The sequence below is a fragment of the Pinus tabuliformis genome, chromosome 6 (genome assembly GCF_031772625.1).
Source record: "Pinus tabuliformis cultivar Carrire ecotype Pingquan chromosome 6, CPIR1, whole genome shotgun sequence".
NCBI lineage: Eukaryota > Viridiplantae > Streptophyta > Pinopsida > Pinales > Pinaceae > Pinus > Pinus tabuliformis.
This window is the reverse complement of record NC_142292.1, coordinates 970,198,651-970,222,871: the sequence shown is the minus strand read 5'-3', so window position 1 is coordinate 970,222,871 and position 24,221 is coordinate 970,198,651. Positions and strand designations below refer to the sequence as shown.

Genomic DNA, 24,221 nt, shown 5'->3' with positions numbered 1-24,221 from the left:
TTACAGCCCTTATATGATGATATACAAATGCAGATGACAAATTTCTCACTCCACAGTTTTGGCACATGCTCACTGGATATAAGGAATACTTTCTTTTTCTGATTAAGGACTGATCACAGCCTTTGTTTTTCTGATGTAACCATCAATGTAACTTACTTTGAGAAAAGAAACAGCTTGCTGACATAAGCACTTGTTTTATGTAATTTTTGAGGAAAGAGACACCTTGCTGTTATATGTATCAAGATAGGAAAAATATGAAAAGGGTGTCTGCTCTAACAGGTTGTTGAGCACTCTTTTGAACGCCAGGAGGCATACAACTTTGTAATTTTGTTTTCGATAAATAAAATTATGGATTTTTCTCTTTGGAAAAAAAAGTTAACTATATAAAAAATTAAGATTAATTCAATAGATATAAGAAACTACATATGACAAATTTAAAATCATTAAATAACTTAGGTGAATAGGGAACTAAACCACTGAAAAAAGAAAAACTAAAATCATCAAACAGAGAACCAAATTGAAAAGCTAACTGAAATTGGGACTGGGTTCTTCAATTAAGTCACATCATATATGTTATTTCTTGAATGTAGAGTGCAAAACTTGGGAAGGTTTGAACCATGAACAATTTCATCCATCTCAGTTCTTGATAAATGTGGAGTTAAAATGGATGTAGGCTGGTTAATTCACAATATAAATGTGCCTCTCAAGATTTACAATGCTAACCCGTCTTGATCATTCGAACTGTCACTCTGAAAAAGTGTTTCCCCTTATCAGAGCTGTCAAAATTTACTTCCATAACTGAAAGGGAATTGAAAAGAATTTTAGTAAAGCCAGAGATCCAAGTCAACTAGAAACTTCCACCAAATTGTGCTCAAATCTGAGCACTGCAGTCGACTAGATCACTTTGACTGTGGAAAGCTAAGAACAACGCACAATATACAAAAAATATGTACATAGGCTGTTGGCATAGTAACATACACAATGTTCCAATTGACAGATTCTGAATATCAGCTTAGCCATCAGGACGGCCTTCCGAAACAACATATTCATAATGCGGTATAGGTGTTGAATAATTATACTTAGCAACTGAAAGCATCACTTTAATCACAAAGGAAAGAAATTAACTTATTGGCTGTAAAATCTTTGACCCACCTCTAAATGCCACAAGCTCTGAGGCAGCTGCCTCTTTGACAATATTAAAGTCAATTTTCCAATATCGCCCCCTGTCAGAAGTTAAAATATGCTAAATTATGTAGTAGAACACTCTCTTAAGTGTGAATGAGCCTTCACCATATGAATAAACTACCAAACGGCTCTTTAATGAACACAAAATGATCCAAAGTGAAATGGTTTTACTTACCAGAAATGATTTTTGGACCAAATTGCAGCTGGATATGCAGGGCTTGACAAGCCATGCATAATTCTTGCAATAGCCCTGGGAGTAAAGTTCATCTCCGTGTTGCTCTGTAAGAATACCTGAGTAAGGACAAACGATAACAGAGCTGATTGGTCACACTTCAGTAACCTGAATAGTTTCTTATTCAAACAGCAAATCTGATCACACTTGCAGAGCATGAGAAAAGCTGTACAACCTCTAAATATCCACAATGACAACCTTACCTTGATGTCTGCTCGCAAAAAGGGACTGCAATAAAAGAGAAGTTCAGATGATTAGACCCACTTTAATCCCCTCTTCTAAACAGGCACAATCTCAAAACAAAACAGCCAATAGTAAAACTCATTGCATTGGTCATGCAGCATACTTGTAAATAAAATCTTAGACCAAAAACAAGGCACCTTTTATGCTTTGAAAATGCTGAACACAGCTCCCAAAAACATCTAATATTGGTCAATATTGCATAGCAGATGTTTACAACTAAAAAGACAGAAATAGAGAATATGGATCAAAAGAGTCAGATTCTAGGATTAACCCTCCAAGCAATAGTGAAGAACAGAAATAAATGACTCGTAAAATTTGAACACTACAACAAGAGACAGTCTTCATGTGTTGCTAACTGCTAGTTTGGGTTCTGTAGTTTTGCTATGAGAAACAATATGTTGTAAAAACGTTTTAAATCAAAGTAAAGACCCTGGTTCAAATTGAAATGAGAATAAACAAAAACCATTATAGGTAAATCAAATAAGATATGTAGGATTTTAGACACGAGCTCAAGATCTATGTGTGAAAAAATACCAGAACAGCTACTGCAAAACAAGAGAGAAGAGAGAAAAAAATTTCTTAGAAAATTGACTAACCAAAGAGGCAATTGGAATTACACAAAAGACATGATATGAAAATCTAATGACATATTATTGCTGAACATGGATACAATATATAGACCCTCCAGGAGGAAGAACCAGTTCAGATTAGGTTGTGATTTCCTCATGCACACACTCATATAACTAGAGTAGTTTCCTAGAATTAGCCAGAAAACCAAAAATTGAAGTGGGTGGCCCTTAAATTAGAAAAATATCTAGTAAGAGTTAAATGAAAGTCAGTGAAGATAAAAATCAGTTAGAACTGATGCAACAACTCTCACATGCAATCAGTGCCCATGTAAACTCCAGAAATGGCACTGAAAGACAATAAAAAGGCTGGTGGGTGAGTGAACAAGGTTGTGGATAATGGGGTTTGACAAAATAAGGGAGGGAAATTGTGTTAGGGACCTTAGGGATGAAATAATGGAGAGGAAATTGCCATGTCATAGCTCAATCAATGTCCAATCACTGTGACATGTCATCCTAAGTGTCACACCCTACTATAAGTAGAAAATGCCAAAATAGGAAATGATCTCAAATGGTAAGAATTGTCTAGTAGTGAAAGAAATGTGGTCATATGTGCCCTTAATAATGTATGGAAGAGGGTCAAATGATGGCCACAATAGAGGTTTTGATAAGGTCCCAATGAACTACCAAGTGCAAGGTCCTTGAAGCACAACCGAGTATCCTAGTTAATGAGTCACAACAATTTTCAGTCATGTTAAGTACTCATGTACAAAAGAAATAAAAAATAAAGTGAGGTAAAGAAGTAAAACCTAGTGGGAAGAACCCCCCTCCCCCTCAAAATAAGAATGCTTATGCCAAAAAGTTCAGCTACTAAGTAGTTTTGTCCTTTACTCCGAAGAGCTTCTACAAAGCTATGAACCTTTGTTGAGTGAAACTCTCGGTGTTTGTAGTTTGTGCAGAAGACCAATATTGCATATCAATGCCTCCTGTATGGATCAGCTCTCTAACGTGGTGCATGTGAACCTCAATGTGCTTGCTCCACTGTCTTCTAAACTAGATCTCTACAAAACATGGGTGTACTTTGGTTATCACACCATATCAGTGTAGCGCATTGAATCCGTACACCAAACTCTGCCAAAAAGTTTTGCAACCATATATTCTAAGAAATAATGTTCATTGCACCCCTATACTCTGCCTCTGTTGAAGAAAGAGCAATAGTTGCCTACTTTCTCAACCAACATATGGGACCAAAACCAAGGTAGAGAACATATCTTGATGTGGACTTGCAATCTGTGCATCACCAACCTAATCTAAGACAGTATAACCAACAAGATCCAAGGAAGATCCTATTGCATAATGTAAGCTATAGCTAGTAATGCCCCTGACATATCTAAAAATCCCTTTAGCTGTTTTCTAGTGTAACTCATGTGGCTCCTGCATGTACCTAGAAACTACTCCAATTGCATAAGAGATTTCTAGTATACAATGTGTATGGTATAAAAGAATCTCAATCACTTGTCGATACCTAGTAGAGTCCACCAATGTTGTAGCATCACCATCCTCTAGCTTAACTCCTAAAAAAAAGGAGTAGGACATGCCTTGCAACTAGTCATCTGAAATCTGTCAAGAATGTCCTTGGCATATATAGACTTAGTCAACTTGATCCCATTATCATCCTAGCTAATCTCAAGGCCAAGAAAGAATGACAATCCCATATTAGGGATGGCAAACCTATCAGGAGGAAGAGGTACCAATTCCCGAGTATTGTTCCCCATGAGGGAATTGTACTTCTCTCTCATATATGCTTCCCAAGATGGGTTCCCTTCAATCTTTGCATAGGTCTGACGCTCTAATCCAAGCATCAAATAACAAAGAATAAGATATGAAAGATTCATGATAATTAGAGCTTGCAGAGGCTCCACAAACTATGAATTGGTTCTCCGTGGATCGACAAGATCACCCACTAGATCACCGGTTGCCTAAAGTGTCTATTGCACCCATCAAGGCATCTACTATGGACCTGCGAATTCTTGCCATTGTTCTGAAATATCATAATCTAAAATCTAACAAGATTTCTGATTTGAAGAAGTATCATTAGGATCTAGCACAAGTAGAGGTGGGGAGGATGAAGTACGGTGCTCTGTAAGTGCCTATAGGGTACCTTTTTCAAATCTAACACTTCTCTGGATGAACAAAATGTCTGATGAAGAGACTAATAACTTGTATCCCTTAACTCCCCCTGGATATCCCACATATATGCAGTCCTATCCTTTAACTCCCTCTGAATATCCCACATATATGCACTCCCTACTCTGAGGCTCCATAGCCTTCCTCGTATCAAAGGGAATCCTAGCCCACGCCTAGGAACCACAAACTTTGAAGTGAGTAACATTTAATTTCTTCCCTGTCGAGGCCTCAAAAGAAGTGATCCCCTTTATTGATTTACGAGGAATTCTATTATAAATGTATGCTGCACAGCTAATAGCTTCAGCCAATAGCTTAGGAGGTAAATATCTAGCACGTGTTGGAAACAATGAGAGGGGGGTGAATCAGTATTTCTTTTCAATTGTTACTTTTACCAGTTACATCACTTATATTTAGAATACAAATGAACAATGATAAGAATAAATGCTTTTATTAATTGAATCAAGTACAAATGAATGAGTACAATAATTGTTGCCAAGCTCCAACTTGGACTTTAGTGAGGCTCTCACCTCTAGGGCTTCGACCCTATCTTATCCAAGACACCAACCTTGAGTTTAGGAGAACCGACTCCAAGGACACCAATCCTCAATCTTCCAGGCTCCAACCTGTATTTGCCAAGCACCAACTTGGACTTCCAAGGCTCCAACCTTGTCAATTTTTAGGCACCAACCTCAAGGACTCCAATCCTATATCTGCTTCAGGCACCGACCTGGTTTCTTGAGGAATCCGATCCTCTAGGGCTCCAACCCTATTCTCCAAGGCACCGACCTTGTTGTTCGAGGCCCCAACCTCCGGGCACCTCTCGTACTTTGTCCAAATGTGTGTGATAGTATTTCACTGCTCCCAATATCTTCTTCACCGAGCCCTGCCAATGTTCAAGTTCATTAGTGTCTCCATGTCACTTCATCAATGACCAACTTGTCTTCTTAGAAGGTGTCGCCACTGCTCTTCATGTTACTCAAACAAAGATCTCCAAGGTTTCTCCATGAGGACTTTAGCTCCGCATCATGTCTCCAAAGATGTCTCCAAGTCAGCTTCAAAGAAAGTTCTTCAAAATGTCTTCAATGCAAATCTTCAAGAGTGTTTTAACCAGGTTGTTGTTCAATTGTTGTTCAATTGCTCAACAATCACAATGATTTTTGTACAGTGATTGAATCATTGTCACATAAATCTATGTAAAGAAACAATACCAAAATTGAATGCTCTGTTCAGCATTTAAAGGCACTGTTGTCCGATAGGTGATGAGACCATGGGGGCACTGTCTGAGTCCACTATATTGTTTTAACAGATTCGCATAGAGATCCGAGCCAACCGTTCTGGAGACTGATCCAAATAGAAGATGAGCCAATCGTTCTGATTACTGTAGTGCACTTCGATAGTCTTCAAGTCTGATCCGCATACAAAATGAGCCACATGTTCTGATTTCAACAATGTGCCACGTTAATCTTCAAGTTCGATCCGCATAGAAAATGTGCCACACGTTCTGATTGCAGCAATGCTCCACGTTAAACTTTAAGTCCAATCCGCATAGAAAATGAACCATGCGTTCTGATTCTTTGGTCAGCCTCAGACAGATGCAGTCTCTAGTCCAATCCGTATAGAAAATGAACCACGCGTTCTGATTCTTTGGTCAACCTCAGACAGATGCAGTTTTTTTTCTGGAAGTTTCCTCGATAGTTTTGTTCACGAGATGTGAATTGTTCTTCTCTATACTTCGATATCTTTGCTGGAAAATCTTATGTCTTCCAAATGAACTTGTGCCGTAATATATATGCTAGCCATGTTCAAACTTTGAAATCGACCAGTTAAATTTGGAAAGCCAACAAAACAGTTTTAAGTTAATTAAAATATTACCACGAGGCTTTCATATTGTGCGTATTAGCCAAAAAAATCCCATGCCACTTTCGCTGTCTATTTTGGAGTGAACCTGTATTGTGTATTGTATGTGGGACCCTTTTTTTATATTATTAATATTTATTCATGTCCTTATAATCCATCAATACTACTTTTACTAGTGTGTCCTATTATTAATATGCTTTAGGGTTAGGGTTATAGGTTTGAGCATATTAGGGTTTTCATTTAGCCATTAGGGTTTAGTAAAGCTAGGGTTACAATTTGAGAGTTCTAGGATTAGGGTAGCAGAAACTACGGTTAGGGTTATGAATCATAAGAATATTTTCCATATTGATAATGCCATATTGACATCAATGACAACTTTGATTAACAATCTCCCCCTTTGTCATTGATGGCAATATTCTTGTGCTTCCAAGATTCTCTCCCCCTTGACATCAATGGCAACCGGGGTGCCCAAGTACTCCCTTTGTCATGTTGCTTCTCTTCTTCATGAATAGTAGATCTTCATGGGTATGTTACTCCCCCTGTCATGGTGCTCTTCTTTCTGGCAATGTGGTCCATGATAGATGTGTTTACATTCCTTCATGTGATGAACCAACTCCCCCTGTCTGGACTCTGTACAACCTCCTCTAGCTCATGAAATATTATCTGCTTAGTGATCAAGTGGAAGAGATCTTCAATAATAGTTCATGGATGAATAAGGGATCATGTTCTTCATTGGAATTGCCTCCGAGAGACAATCTATCAAAGGATGATTGCCCATGTGGCTCATCAAGGATTTCATAGGGCCCATTCACGAATAGCTTTTGCAAGAATGCTTAATCATCATAAGCTCCCCCTAACTGTATGCATGATCTTCCTTTTGGCAGTCTTCCCATCAAATGCTTACATTGTCAAATATTAGGTCAACAACATGTGTTATTAGCTGGAGAGTTCAAGAGACTTCTAGATTGTATTTGCTTCCTTCTCCATACTTGTGTAACCTTTTTCTCTGGTATGGTTCTAGCTTGTGTAGGGGCCCAAGTCAAGTTACAATCACGTGCCATATGTCCAATGTTATGACACTTGAAACACTCTATATTGTTCATGTATAAAAATTCACAACTTCTTCTTGCAAAATTGCTTCTTGGAGATTGACGGGGACCATAATAATTATCTTTGTGATATGCCCTACAATCTTTTGCCATGTGACCAAAGTTTGTACAAGAATAATAATAACCAAGAAATATACTTTGGTACCTGGGAGAAGAAGGTTTCCTTGATGTACTTCTGAAGTCTTTTTTCCTTGGGATTATTTGATGATATTCATTGCCTTTTGTATTCTTGACACCATTTGCAAGTCTTCTTGGAGTAGGATTTCTTTCAATGTGTTCTTGATTCTTCTCCTTGCCTTTGTTGAAACTGGGAGAATCAACATTTCTTACAAGCTTCCTCACATCCTTATTGTTTGAAGCATTAGGGTCTGCATCATTCTTGCTTGAGGATTCACCTACGTAGCCGAGACCTGATTTATCAAGAGGAGAACTTTGATGACTTAGGATGTCATCTAGGGTTTGAGAACTCTTCAAGTTCTTATTCAACAAGTCAACTTCCTTTTTAAGAAAGACAATTTCTTCTTTCATGTTCTTGCATTCTTCATCCTTCTTTGATAGTATGAGCTCCATTTCTTCCTTCATCTTAGTTGCTTCACATGATTGGGCATTAAGAGAAGTGATTTCTGATTTTAACTTGGTGATGTCATCATCCTTTTCTTCTAGTTGGCATATCATGGTGTTTCTCTCCTTTTCTGCTTCATCAACTTGTCCTTCTATGAATGTCAAAGCTTCCATCACCTTCTCAGCTCCTTGCGCTTGTTTCCTTGCTTCTTCTAGTTGAGATCTAAGGGAGGAGACCTCTTCCTTGTATTGACCAATCTCTACTTCAAGTTTGTTCAAGCTCTTGTGCCTTTGTTCAAGGTGGCTTGACAAGGTATATTCCTGTTTCTTTGCCTTATCCAATTGATTTGTCATGGATATGACTTCTTCATGATGCTTTCTTTTGTTTTGATGAAATTCTTCCTTAATCTTGGTGAGCTCCTCATCTCTTTCTTGTACTTGAAGCTTGACAAGGTCAACTTCCTTCCTTGTCTTGTCCTGGTCACCAACTTGCACTTTCTTCTTGAGTTCCTCATTTTCTTTTTTCAAATTGTTAATCTCTTCCATGGCAGCCATAAGTTTAGTGAGGAGATCTTCTTCAAAATCTTCTTCATTCGCTTCATCTTATAGGTCTTCTTTAGCATTGATGTCATCACTCTTATCTTCAGCTTCCTTGATCGGCTTTGGATTTCCTTCTTGTTTTCCATCATTTTCTTTCCTAGAGATCATTGTCAATGCTCCTTTTGAGTGAAGATCATGAAGTTTATCCCATATGCCTTTCGCTGACGAACATTTTTCAAAATTGACCTTCATAGAATCAGGTAGTCGATTCAAGATTTCTTTTATTGCTTTGATATTATGTTTCTTGGATTCTCCATCCATCATGCTATCAGTGATCACCGATTTCCAAACTTCAATGCCTTGAGTCTTTAAGAAATTCCTCATTCTTGCTTCCCATATATCAAAGTTTCCATTGAACAATGGAGCCTTCACAAATTGATTGACTTTGATTTCGGTGGTTGAGGGAGACACATCTTTAAGAGGATTGGAGACTTTCTTCCTTGGCTTCGCCATTTGTGTTCTAATGATCAACCTTCAAGCGGTTAGGCTTTGAGTGAAGGTACTAGCTCTGATACCAATTGTTGGAAATACTGAGAGGGGGGTGAATCAGTATTTCTTTTCAATTGTTACTTTTACCAGTTAGATCACTTATATTTAGAACACAAAATGAACAATGATAAGAATAAATGCTTTTATTAATTGAATCAAGTACAAATGAATGAGTACAATAATTGTTGCCAAGCTCCAACTTGGACTTTAGTGAGGCTCTGACCTCTAGGGCTTCGACCCTATCTTATCCAAGGCACCAACCTTGAGTTTAGGAGAACTGACTCCAAGGACACCAATCCTCAATCTTCCAGGCTCCAACCTGTATTTGCCAAGCACCGACTTGGACTTCCAAGGCTCCAACCTTTTCAATTTTGAGGCACCAACCTCAAGGACTCCAATCCTATATCTGGTTCAGGCACTGACCTAGTTTCTTGAGGACTCCGATCCTCTAGGGCTCCAACCCTATTCTCCAAGGCACCAACCTTGTTGTTCGAGGCTCCAACCCTATTCTCCAAGGCATCGACCTTGTTGTTCAAGAGTGTTTTACCCAGGTTGTTGTTCAATTGCTCAACAATCACAATGATTTCTGTACAGTAATTGAATCACTGTCACATAAATCTGTGTAAAGAAACAATACCAAAATTGAATTCTTTGTTCAGCATTTAAAGGAACTGTTGTTCGATGGGTGATGAGACCATGGGGGCACTATCTGAGTCCACTGTATTGTTTTAACAGATTCGCATAGAGATCCGAGCCAACCATTCTGAAGATTGATCTGAATAGTAGATGAGCCAATCGCTCTGATTACTGCAGTGCACTTCGTTAGTCTCCAAGTCTGATCCGCATACAAAATGAGCCACACGTTCTGATTTCAACAATGCACCACGTTAATCTTCAAGTTCGATCTGCATAGAAAATGTGCCACACGTTCTGATTGCAGCAATGCTCCACGTTAACTTTAACTCCAATCCGCATAGAAAATGAACCACACGTTCTGATTCTTTGGTCAACCTCAGACAGATGCAGTCTCTAGTCCAATCCGTATAGAAAATCAACCACACGTTCTGATTCTTTGGTTAGCCTCAAACAAATGCAGTTTTTTTCTGGAAGTTTCCTCGATAGTTTTGTTCAGGGGATGTGAACTGTTCTTCTCTATACTTAGATATCTTCGCTGGAAAATCTTATATCTTCCAAATGAACTTGTGCCGTAATATATATATGCTAGCCACGTTCAAACTTTGAAATTGACTAGTCAAATTTGGAAAGCCGACAAAACAGTTTTAATTTAATTAAAATATTACCACGGGGCTTTCATATTGTGCATATTAGCCAAAAAAAATCCCGTGCCACTTTCGTTGTCTATTTTGGAGTGAACGTGTATTGTGTATTGTGTGTGGGACCCTTTTATTATTATTATTATTATTATTTATTCATGTCCTTATAATCCATCAATACTACTTTTAATAGTGTATCCTATTATTAATATGCTTTAGGGTTAGGGTTATAGGTTTGAGCATATTAAGGTTTTCATTTAGCCATTAGGGTTTAGTAAGGCTAGGGTTAGGGTTTGAGAGTTCTAGGATTAGGGTAGCATAAACTAGGGTTAGTGTTATGAATCATAAGAATATTTGCCATCTTGATAATGCCATATTCACATCAATGACAACTTTGATTAATAGCACAAAGCATATGGTCACCATCCCTTTTAGTGTTTTATTTTTCCTCTCTACAACTCCATTTTGTTGTGGAGTGTAAGGAACTATATTATGCAACTCTATGCCCAATTCTAAACAATGATATTTAGCATTCTTATTTACATATTCACTCCCATTATTTATTCGAAGGCATTTAATCCTCTTCCTTGTCTGACTTTCTACAAGTTGCTTGAAATGTTTGAGATGCTCAAAAACTTCAAATTTCAACTTAAAAATGACAAATCATCAATGAATGTTAACACATACCTTGCCTTACATATTGTGGGTGAATAAAAGGACTAGTAATGTCACTGTACACTAGTTCAAGTAGTGAGGAGGCTCTACTAGCCTTACCTATATCAAACCTCTCTTTAGGATGCTTTCCAATTATGCAGCCTTGACAAACTCCATCTGTGTATTGGATATGTGGAAACCCTTCAACCATTCCATGTTTGGGTAGCTGATCCAAAAGCTTAAAATTAAGGTGATCAAATCCTTCATTCCATAACTTGCTTTCTTCATTAGCATGTGTTAGAAGAGGAAAATCAGATTTAGGAATAAACCAAGAGGGTGTATAACCTAAAATGGTCGTTCACCTCTCCAATAGCAATTCTAGAACCATCTAACATGTTGGAAATCACCATTGTATCTAGAGTGAATTCTACTTTCTTGCCTAAAAATGTATGAGCGATTTGACAAATGGAAAGGGAGTTAGTTGAAAGCTGAGGAACATGAAGTTCCTTGTTAAATTTTGTGAAATTCCCTTAATTGCAGCAACTAGAAATTAATCTTGTAACTTATGCAGTTTATTTTTTAGAAATTATAACAGAAAATAATGATTAATTCACTACTACAATTTTCACAAATAAATACAGGGACTAAGAAATAATGCACACACAAAATTATGGACACCAAGATTTTTGGACAAATCATCCCTGGAAAAAGCCTAATGTGGGGAAAACCAATCTGCAAATGAGGGTTTATATTAATTCTTTAGCAAATTAAAGAGTACACTAATTTCTTTCCTGAGACTAGCAAAGCTCTAGTAATTTTCTCCACTATAAAAATCAATCTGGAAACACAAAGTTTCCTTCTGCAAATCAATTTGGCCTCCTGCTTGCAACTCACACCAACAAAGTATGGAAGTGCGTACAACCCTCCAGGAATTCGCACTGCCTCAGGAAATCGTTCCTGCAACTCAACTGAGCTATTCTCTCTTCCTCCCAGCAACTGGAAATCAAACAACTGCTCAGTAATGTGCACTAGCTAATGCGGCCTCTCTACAGAATAATTCAGCCATTATTCCCTTCTCTCATAATGCTAGAATCTCGTGAAGAATTCCTCCAACAATCATTCCTCAATTCTTCCTACTAAAACCCTTGTTGTTGATGTCTCCCTCTGTTATAATTACGCCCTTCCTAATCCCTGCAACTGGGTAAGTCGAATTGCTTGAGTTGATCTCAAATGTCCCATTGACTTGCTCTTATAATCTCTTGTTAAGGAACAAACGGTCACGATCTAATCACAATCGATGGTTAAGATCATCTTGACCCCATTAAGTGACTTTTCCAAAAGTCTCTAGAGCAAAACCGATTTTCCTCAATTAATCCAATTTAATTAACCAATTTTCCTAAGTTAGACTTAGGAAAATAACTAATAATTAGTTAATTAATCTAATTGAGGCATTTCTTGCGAAACCTTTTCAAGGTATTGGAGAAAATGTGTTCCATAGCCTCATAGACACCATAGAGACTAGAACACATGTCTGCTACTATCAAAATCTAACACTGCCTCTTAGCGAGGAAGGTGTTCTCCACTACTTCCATCTTATCCCTGAAGTAAACAAACTTTCCCTTACCCAAGGCCTTCGTGAGAATATCCACAACCTGTTGATATGTGGGAAAATGTTGTAGCCGAACTGATCCACGTTGCACACAATCTTTGATGAAGTGGTATTTTATGTCAATATACTTTGACCTATCATGAAAGACTGGATTCTCAGAGAGCCTGATGCAACTCTAATTATCATAGTAGATACTGGTCAAATCCACCTGCTAACCAAACAAACCCACTAGCAACTTTCGAAGCCAAATAGTCTCGCATTGGCCATGCTAACTGCCATGTATTACGCCTCTGTAGAACTCAGTGCCACGAACTTCTGCTTCCTATTGCACCAAGAGACAACCCCTAATCTAATACTGAAGCAACAACCTGAGGTGCTTTTCCGATCCAATGAACTACGTGCCTAGTCTTCATCTGTATATCCACACAAACTGGCACCATCACCCCGAGCATATCTCAATCCATACTCGATTATGCCACGCAAACACCTCAAAACTTGTCTCACTGTTGTCTTACGCACCCTCTTCATCTCCACCATAAAGTGACCGTGAAACAAATGTCTGGCCTTGTGTTGACTAGATATATGAGAGATCTGATGAGCTTCCTATACAAGGTAGGGTCTATTACCCACCACCTATGGGTAGTATCCATAGGAGAATTTTTTTGTCATAGATGGTCCTCAACCGACAGCCAGCAGCCCCTTGCAGCTACCAGATAGCTCAATGTGCCACTACCTCTGCCACCTGAGCCAGCTGTTAACACCCAGGTTGTTCCCTTTGACTCCCAAGGGAATACGGCCGGGGTAACCACTAACCAAGCTTTGGATTACAGATCCTAGCCAAACTGTAATCAGAGAGGGCTCTCTCTTTAAGATTTGTCTCTGTTTTGTGAAGATTTTAGGCTAGTTATGAGTTCGGTTTTTGTTTGAGGTTTTGGTTGTGAACTGTTGATTGAGAAGGGCATGAAATGTTTGAGGGATTTCTATTCCATTGGGCATATGGAGTCAGAAATTGAGTAGGTCCTGATGTCTGTGTTGGAGAAGGATTTACTGTAGAGCTAGACAGCTATTCATGATACAAATTTTGGTTTATAAATGAAACAGAGTGAAATGGAAACTTATATATAGTGTGACTGTAAGTTGAGAAAGGGCAGAATCTGTTCAGTAGCATCTAAGAATTACTGCACAGAAACTGTCAAAGATTTATAGTAATTTGGAGCATTTAAGAATTCCAATTTAACAGATAAACCTGAAGAAAACATTTATAACAATGAAAGATTGAATTCAGGGTGTCTCCATGGACAAATCCTGAGTTATTCTTCTACTTTCTTGTTAAGATTAGATCACATACATGAGAAACGAAATAAACAAAAATTTAACACAGACAGAGATAGAGAAACTTATTGTATCAAACTACAGCACTAGAATTCCACAGCATTCAATGGTTCCAACACAGCATACATCAGAAAAGACAATCTCTGAGATCCCAAAGCTTCTTTGTATTATTTCTCCCAAATCCAGCCGAGTTCTCTTTCTGAACAAGTCACAACAACCCCTGTAAGCTTATGCGAGGGGGAATATATACAATCGGTTCTACAAATATCTGAACCGCTGAGTCATTTTGATAATTAAATACGCTCACCAACTTTACAAAATAGCAGATAAAGAAGTTATTACTGCTCTTAAATACAAAATGAATGCTCTTTAATTCTGTCAGAAGTCCTTTTTGACCTTTGGAGGCCACTGAGTCGGTTGAGCGTTCTGCATAAATGCTGAATGATGTGTCTTTATGGCTTTGTCATGCTGTAGCTTTCTCGGCCCTGTCATCTGTAACTATCAGTGCTGCTTTAGTGGCCGAATCTTTCTGCTGAGTTGGCTTAGTCCATCTTTCTTCAGTCATACTGAATGCATCAAATTTTCCTGTACATGATGACTTATGTTTTTTGATGAAAAAACTTGATGAAAGGCTTTTGATTACAGTATCAACTGTATCATTTTGGTCCACCATTCTTGTGTGGGCAATTGATGTCTCAAAATTGCATCCAAGGTCTCATCTGCCTCTGTATATTTGTAGAAGTTTGGAGGCACTTCAAACAAATGCTTGATCTCATTCATAATAAAAAATAAATTCTCTACTCTATCATAGAGATTTTGCCCAGATGCTGGCCCTCTTTCTTCTGAAGTACTTGGTGTTACAGTGATCTGATTTGTAGCAAATGTGTTGACCCTCTTTGCATAGTTCTCATGTGAAAGTAGCCTACCTGCGCTGTTCAGTAAGCCAGAAAGACCTCTGCCTTGTAGTGCTGCAAACTTGTCCATGAACCTGTTTACTTCTGTCTGCATGTCCTGGCTTCTTCTTTCCAATGTTTGTACCAAGCTTCTTAATGTAAGGACCCTCTTTATCAACAAAATGGTTTCAGTTCTGTTGGGAATTCCCATTGCTGCCAGCTGAGGACCTGTACGGTTAGTGAGCACAATAATCATTCTATTGGCTACCTCAGGCATGTTGCCTAGAGATGCCCTTGATCTCTGGACTTCTCTGTGTGCTTTTCCTATGAGCTCCATTTGCTCATGAATAGTCTCAATGTACTGCCACTGATCTGTGATTGATTGGCCAATGTTGGCCCATAAAACTGTCTTAAGCTCAGCCACCACTTTGTCAAGGGTGAGCTCCTTCTCCAGCTCCTTTATCTTCTCCTTAAGGGCCTTTATTTCCCTCCCTTTTTCTGCCACATTTTGCTTTGACTTGTCATATCTTTCATTGAGCTTAGCCAAATTCTCCCTGGCTTCATTTAACTCTGCCATTTGGGCTTCTAGGGCCTGAATTTCATTCTTCAGTTTCTGCATATCAAGGCTTGGAGCCTGCTCTGTTGTTGGTGCTGGTGCTGATGTAGATGGTGCTGCCTGAGCTGTCTGTTCCATAGGAGGAGCACTAGTTTGAGGGGGTTCCTCAAGGTTGATTATTTGTCGAGGGGGCTGTGATGTTTGGCCTACTTCCCTCTGTTGTAGGGCTGCCTGCAGTGCTGCCTCTGATTCCCCCAATTTCTCCTGTGTCTGGATCAGCTGTTTGTATAACGATACCAGCATAGCTGCTGCATCTTGGTCATGTCTCAGCTGAGCAACCTCTTCCGTTTGTGGGTGAATAGTTGCTGGGACCTTAACCATTTTTCTTAGTGCTGCCATATCTGCATCCCTTAGCTTCAGCAGTGCTTGTACAACCTTGATGTCCTTGGGATCATGCCCAAGTTCTATGATTATACCCTCTAAAGCTTTGATTCTGTTGTCTTTTGCTTGAGAGGATGCTTTCTCCAACTCAAGTTGGGCAGCTGTATTGTTTAGGCTATTTTCCAGCGTAAGATTTACCAATGTTTTGTCTGCAAGAGTGGCATACACCATCTCACCCGCTTGCTTATGCAATTCAATTTGATCCATAGGGTGGATGTCTTTTGCAAGGACCTCAAGGTTGGTCCTTATGTAGTCTGCAGCTGACTGTGGCTGCAGCATGGTTGGCATGAAATGACTCATTACCATTTTGCCCTCATGTACATCGTATGCAGACATCAACCTCTGTTGGTTTGTAGGAGCAATCTTTAATAAGTGGTTGTAAAGCTGTATCTTGAGTGGCTCATTCCTCTTTTTGATATCTATAAACTGTTGTTTGATGCCTGCTTCAGCTCCCCTTTGGTGGCTTGAGGAGCTGACTTCTCCTCCAACTGTCCTTTCATGTTCCTACTGAAAGGAACTTGCAGATGCTTCCATGCTTGGTGGGCCCATGCCCAAAGAATGCCCAATAGGCATTTCTTCCTCAGAGAGGGGATTCATTCTGTGCCTTTTCTCCCCGTGAGTTGTGGAGGTGGTGAGGGGAGTCTCCTGCTCTCTATCCCTCTTTTTTCCCTTTTCTTCTTGTTGTGGAGTTTGTAGCACTGAAGCCTCCACTGTCTTTTCTTGCCTAGGGGGCACATTCTCTTGAGCCTATTGCTCAGTGGATATTGGGGCTTCAGGTGTTTGTTCTTGCTGCTGTACTTGCTGCCCCTCTTTTCGCCCTCCTTCTTGCTGTTCTACCTGTTTTTCTGCTTGCTTTTCTGCCATAGGAGGTGGTTGTTCTTGCTGATGTGCTGTTGAAGATGATGCAGCTGCCCCAAGCTGCCTTTGGTTTGAAGAGGAAACCTGCCCACAAGTTTCCAAGTCAGCCTCTTTCTCAATATTTTTTGCTTCTCTTTGTAGTATTTGCTCTCTAGTCATTGGCTCTTCTAGGGTGCCCTCTTCCCAACTTAGTAGATTGGCATATTTCTCAATATGAGGCAATTTAATGTGAGCATAGCCACCCAATTTATGTTTTATCCTTCCGAGAGAAATAAAATGATTAGGGTCATAAGGTACCCATTTGAAACTAGTTTCTAATCGGAGGCCCTCTAGGATCATATCTGCTTCCTTCCATCCCTCCTCCCTTATGTTGTAAAGGAAAGGGCCTAGCTGGTTCCTGACTTTTAGCTGCACTTTCTTGTTTTTACTATGGAAATGGATTTGGTCTGCATTTCCAAACTGTCTGAAATATTCCAAGGCAAATAGTCTCATAGGGACATATCTTGGAAGCCTATAAGGGTTCAGCTCACAGCCATATACTCTGATCACTGTATGGTGTTGGTAAAAATACCAATCACCAATGCTGTAGGACTTAGAGAGATGGAGAATTCTTTGCATTTCCTCGGTTAATCTCGGAGGAGGAACACCATATAACAAAGTCATTGCTGGATGAATGAAAAGGTCTATGAATTCACAGTATGTGTATGGTGAACAGGAGGTGCAATGAAAAACTGAGGTCCAAAATACCACAGACCTTGGATTCCCCTGGGCATCAAGTTTCTTGAGGGGAATGGGGAAACTGTCTGGTTGATAAAATAGGAACAGATGATAGATGTATGAGGTGTATCTGAACACCTTTTCCCTTTCTAGATTCATCAGTTGCTCATGAATCTTGTTTGCAATATATTCAGCATAGTCATAGTGCACAGCAGGAGGCTTCCCAGGAGAAAATATGGACAGCATGGCCATTATGGTATCATCAACATCTTCAACTCCCTTGTAGCCCAGGACATAGCTAATCAAATCCACCAGCATCCTCCCCAAGTCATTGAGATATGGATGTCCAATAGGAGGTGTTCTCAGAGCTTCAGAGCTTGGCTGAATGAATAACTGATTAATTTTGATGATTTGGGCACTGGACAGGTTCCCCCCCTTCTTTAGTAAATCTAACATGGAGAGAGGAGTCAATGGTCTTGCAGAATGAAAGTTGAGCATTTGATTTATGGCCTCAGGGGTGATATGGAACAAGACTGCACCTGAGGGATTGAGAACAGCTCTCTGGCATGGATCATAGCATTCACAGCATCTATGGATCAAGTCTGGAAGGGCATTGACTTGAGGGAGGTTGTAAATGGGCAAGTTGGAGTCCCAAATCCCTAAAATATCAGCTCCACTGAGGTGTTGAGCTTTCAATTCATTTAGCATATGAATATTATACTTAGAATTTATTGGGAACCAGTCTAACATCTGATAATCAATATCTCCTAGGGCCTTCCATTCTAACTCTCTTTGTGGGGCATTCAGAGGTTGAATATTCAGGGCTACTGGTGTTTCCATGGTTAAGTAGTAGAATGACTTGTATTAGAACTGGTGTTACTAACAGAGCAACACAGAGGAGTATCTCTGGAATAGATAGGTGAATTGCAGAGGAACAGAGGGAAAATTGCAGTGACAGCAATTGAAATACTGCACAGAGGACTGATAGAGTAAATGTCAAGCCTGAAAAAACTTTCTTCACGGTGAATTAGAGCAGCTGGGTCTTGAGTTCACGAATGCGCGAACTAACTGTGTTTTTAGGTAAATTTAGCTAAATGCAGGTTCTGCAGGGGAGTTTTCGACCCAACAATTGAAAATAGGTACTGATTGCTGGAGTTTGCTGGTAAATACAGTGTTTTCTCAGTCTTTTTAACTAGCTTTGGAGAATTATGGAGAAAACCAGGCGCAGAGGGAATAATATGGATAAATACCTTATGAATTGCCGGCAATAGTTACAAATGCAGGTGTAATGGACGCGCCCACGGTCTCTGTAGCGATTTCTGCAGGTTGGCGCTTGTTTGGTCGTAAAATGCATGCAGGGGAGCAATAGTTGTTTTTGCAAAAAGTGAGAAAAACACGGTTTTTTGGCGAAAATATGGATTTTTGGAACATTGGCGCTTTTTTTGGATGACGTCAGCATGACGTCATCAGGTGGGGTCAGGGTCGGGTGACGTCAGTATGACGTCATCGGGTGAGGTGGCAAGCTGTGAGTGGTCCACGGGGATGCGTAGCTGGCGGACATGTCGGAGTGCTGGCGGGCGGGGGCGCTGATGCGGCGGTGAGTTGGCCTGACGTGGGCATGACGCAGCAATGACGTGGGCGCAGCGGGACCAGCGGTAAACCAGAAACGGTAAATGGTATTTCTCGGACCGCTATTGATACGGTCGTGGATTTGTCAGAGGGCGACCCGAGAGAATTTGGGGGTGACGCGTGGCGGAGGCCTGACGTCACCCTCTGACAGTTTCTCGGGCGATAAAGGTAGTACATCGGGACCGACCCGATATGGATCTGGGCCGTCGGATGGGAAAACCCAGATCCGACGGTCGACGGGTTGATGAGATGTAAGGACAATACGGAATGCGGGGCCAATAAAATATTATTATTCTCTGAACTGTGTGCCCGGCGGAACTTTGTAAAAAGTGGGTTTTTATGGTTTTTTGCAGTGTTACGTGTTAAATGGGTTTATACACAGATTTATTTACAAAGCGCGTTTAGGTTATTAATCCAGGCGAATCCCGGATTAATCCCACAATTAATTTTCCAGCGCTCTTTGGGTCGCGCTCAATGGTTTTAGCGCTTAAAAACATTTGAAACCAAACTTAGAGCTATAATGCTCGGGGAAAGGGGATACATAGGTATTTTGGGGTTTTTTGCATATTTTACATAGTAATAGGGGGAATAGGGGGTATAGGGAGTTAAATAGTAGAAGTTAGGGGTTAATATGAGTGGAAGAGGTAGATGAGGAGTGGAAACACTAAGTTTTATGTGGAATCAACTTAGTTTAGGGAGTAGATCAAAATGAAAAGAATTTTACACAAGAAATGTGGCTCTTAAAGAAACAAGAACCACCATAAGATCTTGACTTTCATGAACATGGCTGGCAATGGGATGTTAGCAATGAATGTGAGGGGGGGAGATTAGGAAGTTAGACATGCTCCTTTGTATTGTTGCAAGATGATGGAGAAGAGGAACTTCTCCATCCACTGATGTTTCCTTTATGTTAGACCAGCAACATTCAATTGAAAGGAATGACATTTCTGCAACCTTCTCTACCTACCCATCTACTTGCCTAGCATTTTTTGTTTCTTCATGGAGGGTGCACTTAGACTTGCAGACCCTCATGTGCCTTTTCTTTTCCTTTGGCTTTTTCTTTTGATTTTCTATCTAGAACTACCCTTATTGCTTCCAAGGCCCCAGATTAAGCAGTTGGGAACCTTAATTCTCTACCTAACTGGTGGTCTGCCAAGATTAGACAGTTTGGACAGACTTCTTTCTCTATTCTATAACAGAAAATTGAAGCATGGCATGATCGACATTAGGCTGTTGGACCATCCATCAAAATTGAGTCAACATCAAGCTTATGTACACACATTGTCTTCTCTTGGAAATATGGGATCTTTGTATCACCAAAGCAGAGCATATTTGGAACTTTTATTTGCCCATCATGAAATATGAAACCTATTGGTATAGGTATCTAACACCAGCCATATGCTCCCTCACCCATTTGTTATGATGGTATCTTTGAAGGTGGGCCTTCCAACCTCGAAGGAATGGCTTTTCATTGTGTAGTTGGGTACTTTTGCTTACTTATCATGGACACTTTTGGGCATGAATCAGTGGGGGGATTCGACAAAAAGAGTGGCCTTGGTTTGTACTCCTATCTCTTTTGTCCAATTTGATGGTTAGCCTTGTATCCTAGTCCTGTGGGATCTCCTTTATTGGCTACTAGCTTTAGGGGTGGCACTACATGGAAAACCCCAATTTTGGTTGCGTCGTCTTGCTCCCTACACCATATACATCACTCCCCTCCGCTCATTATAACCCCATTCACCATATTTCCCATCCAGGTTCACATTTTTCCATAGGATCCACAAGGAGCTAGCCTCCCCCTCCCCTTGTCCACACCTTGGGTCAGGCCTGGAATGATGCCCCAGAGGTTGATCCAACTAAAAAGAAAGGAAAAGCATAATTTGGCCACTCTCAACAGGAAATGTACCATAAAATGCAAAAGATGGTCGGGACATACAAATTTAGCACGTGGGCAAAAGACAACACGAGCTCTACCCCTATCATTATGGCCATCACCCTAGTTCCTAGGGCCCCTCATATCGACCCCTTTCATCATTAAGGAACCCATGATTGTCCCAACCCCTAATGGGCAATGAACTGCCCAACCTTAAGGGGGCATTCACTACTATATCTCACACATCATGCTCTCGTCTCCTGGAGCCCCGAGCAGTTATAAAAGAAAAATCAATAAAAGGGAAAAGGCATATGAAGAAGGGTGGAACAACAAAGGCTGAGGTAACTCATGTACCACGATTGCTCCCTCTTACATTCATACACCCAAGTGTGGGCTTCCCTTATTATAGTTAGCCTTGTACTGTGGCATGTGCCTTGGAGCCTTCTCTTGATGTCCCACACCATTCCATCATTATATCACACGTCACCCGCCATTTGATGGTTGTACCATGGATATTTCACTGCCCTTAGACGCTAAAACCACCTAATAGGGTCCTTGGTTAACCTTCTTCTTGAACTTGGAGATACTTGTACGTTTTAAAGCCCACTATGGAACTACATGCCACTATGAAGCGTCCACTTGGTTCCATGGTTTGTAAGCTCATTTACTCAATTGCACTAATGTTTGGTCTTATACAGGATTGCAGGTGGGTCTTCATCTTGGGTTTGGTCTCCTTATACGGGGTCGAAGCCCTTGAGAGGAATGTATTGGCATTTATAGGTGAGAGTTGAGAGCCATGGGCCTCCACCATAGCAAGGAGCAAATTGCCACTTCATGGGATCCTTCAATTCCACTCATTGGTTGCCTATGTTCCACCTATTTGATAATGATGATGAACCTGGAGACCACCTTACCCAGCCAGCTACACTCTTGCACCACACACTTGGTATTTGATCCAGGGCCCAGGCGAGGATGTGTCTCACCACAGGAGACAATGGGAGGGCTTGCATCATTCCTCCAGCCCTTACAGATGGGATACAGGCTTGTTCGATCCATTTGGAGACCCATGAGGATGTTTTGTGCCCCCATAGCCATTTGGGGGCACCACGGGTCATTTGCTTGGATATCAAGGGGCCACCCTCTTCATTACTATGTTTGAAGCTCATTCATTCATCTTGGCACACACTAGACTCCACTAGGCTTCTTCAATGGCCCTTCGACCTATTGTATCTATTATTTTGCCCTCTTGGAGGCTTAGTCTTGTATTATGGAGCAATCTTGGTGGGCTTGTCACCAAGGAATGTTATTTTTGCACATTATTTTATTATTTGGGGGATTATTAGGCCTTATTAGGCAAATCAAACCCCTTAGGGAGGATATATATTGATGTGATGATCAATCATTTGATCATCACTTGGATTTGGATCATTATCTCTTCTTGAGAATTTCACTAGACCTATTGATGGATGAAGTGGGTTCTTGATGCATTTAGATGTTTGGAAAGGCTTTTCTTTTATCTTGGAGCTTCGATTTTTGTCTCTATTGATGATTGGAAGATTTCACTATACTAGTAAGTTGTAAGTGTCCTTTTCATGGTCTATTTCTCATCTTGTCACTTGTATAATGTATGAAGAATTTTCACTCATGAAGTTGGTGTAGCTGCATTAATGAAATGTGAATTTGTTGATCTTGTCTTTGTGAGGGATTTCTTTATACGTTTCATGCAAAGTATAGTCAATGAATGTCCGAGGGGTATATGATTATTCATAATTGCTTTGATAAGTCATCATCTGCAACATCAAAGAAGTATAAATTTTCCTCATAACCTAGTTGTGGCCTCTAGGGCCATGCAAAGTTGTTGGGGAACTCCTTGATTGGGTATTAGAATCTCTAAACATTGAATCTCATTGACTCCATTCTCCTAATGGGCTAGGCACTGGTCTAGTCCTAGGTGATCACCAAATGAAGATTTTTTGACCTCCTTTTCTCATTTCGAAGCCCTAGCCCTAGTTGGCTTCCTAGGGCATCAGACAAAATCCATTGTAGCCATCCAAAATTGATGAAATTTCATCTAGAATTGTGTTGGTGTGTCCTTGAGAGGCCCTCCAATTTTGAAATTATTCTGATGGTGGAATCTCAAGTTTTTCCAAATCCTAGCTCGTAGACCATTCTCGCTAGGTTTCCTTTGGTTAGTGGCTTTATCATAGATTGTTTCATTAAAGTCTCAAGCCAAACCCAATCTCTTGATCCTTTCTCCTCCCTCACTTGGTCAAGCCCCTTTGTTTGAAGTTTCATCCAAACCCTTGACCTTGTTTGGGTCCACTAGGGCTTCTTTGTGGTCCTACAACCTTGTCACTCCAATTTCACAAGGATTGCTTAGAAACCCTATTCACCTAGGATTCTATGGTCTAGGGCACTTTTTATCAAGAAATACTCCTCAACCCTAGGTCTAAGTCTCCTAGCCCTTTCTAGAGAGCCATTCACCTTGCTTCTAAAGCAAGTAATCCCTGTCATTAGAGCCTCTCCTTCAAATAGGCTCTTGGAATCACAACCTTCACACCATTGATATATTCCTCCTAGTTATTTCCCTAATATCAGGACTCCTCCCATCAGTGAAAGTCCGTAAAGAGAAGGCATCTTTAGCTACAGTGTCAGTGGGCTATTGCTCCATTGTTGCCACTTGACCTAGTAGTTGCTCTATAGGAACCCCTCCTAGGACCCCTGCTAGTTTGAGCGGTAACATTTTGGCACCAACCCGGGACACAAGACGTGTCTTTTACCCCATACGACATATTGACATATCATTCTTAGCGGCTCCATTGGAAGAACGAAACCCTAGTTCTTCGTTGAAGTTTAAAGTCAGTGCTTGTAGATTGAAGCAGGCATCTCTCTAAGCATTTCTAATTTCACCCTGGTGACTTCACATTTCTTGGTATGCAAAAATATGAAAAATGGACTTCTATCAAGAGTGTGGTAACCCTCCATCTCCCTATGACAACCTTGATCCTAGGGAAGTTCTAAAGCTTCTAGAAATAAAGAGATGGATTAAGAACTGCATGCCTAGGTTGAGAGGTAGTCCCGGTCAAGATGCTAATGCCCACATAGATGATTTCTTCTAGTACCTGGCACCATATAGAATCAAGAATGATGAAACAATTATGATGGTATTTGCTCTATCGCTTGAAGGTCAAGTTAAAGACTGGTATAACAATCTCCCCCATGAAAGTGTTGTTGATTATGACAGATTTGAAGATATCTTCCATGGAAAATGGAGTAGTATCCCATGCCAAGAAAGAGGTCTTTGTATTCAAGATCCTTGTCTAGGTGACCAAATAGATCCCTATCTATGTGATCAA

The 24,221-nt window shown here is 40.2% G+C and overlaps 1 protein-coding gene across 2 annotated transcripts in view; it reads right to left on the bottom strand.

The window, feature by feature from the left end:
- Nucleotides 1–1,359: 1,359 nt before the first annotated feature.
- LOC149262223 (ATP-dependent DNA helicase Q-like 5) overlaps nucleotides 1,360–24,221 on the bottom strand; it is a 205,141-nt gene continuing 182,279 nt past the window's right edge. Inside the window, exons 13-14 of one of the 2 annotated variants that reach the window (XR_016258848.1) lie at nucleotides 1,621–1,645; nucleotides 1,388–1,476 (exon numbers count right to left, since the gene is read on the bottom strand). The gene's annotated coding sequence lies outside the window, so the exon portion shown is untranslated. Of the gene's footprint in view, nucleotides 1,477–1,620; nucleotides 1,646–24,221 lie in introns of both variants that reach the window. The other variant, XM_089423631.1, reaches the window with a different exon arrangement.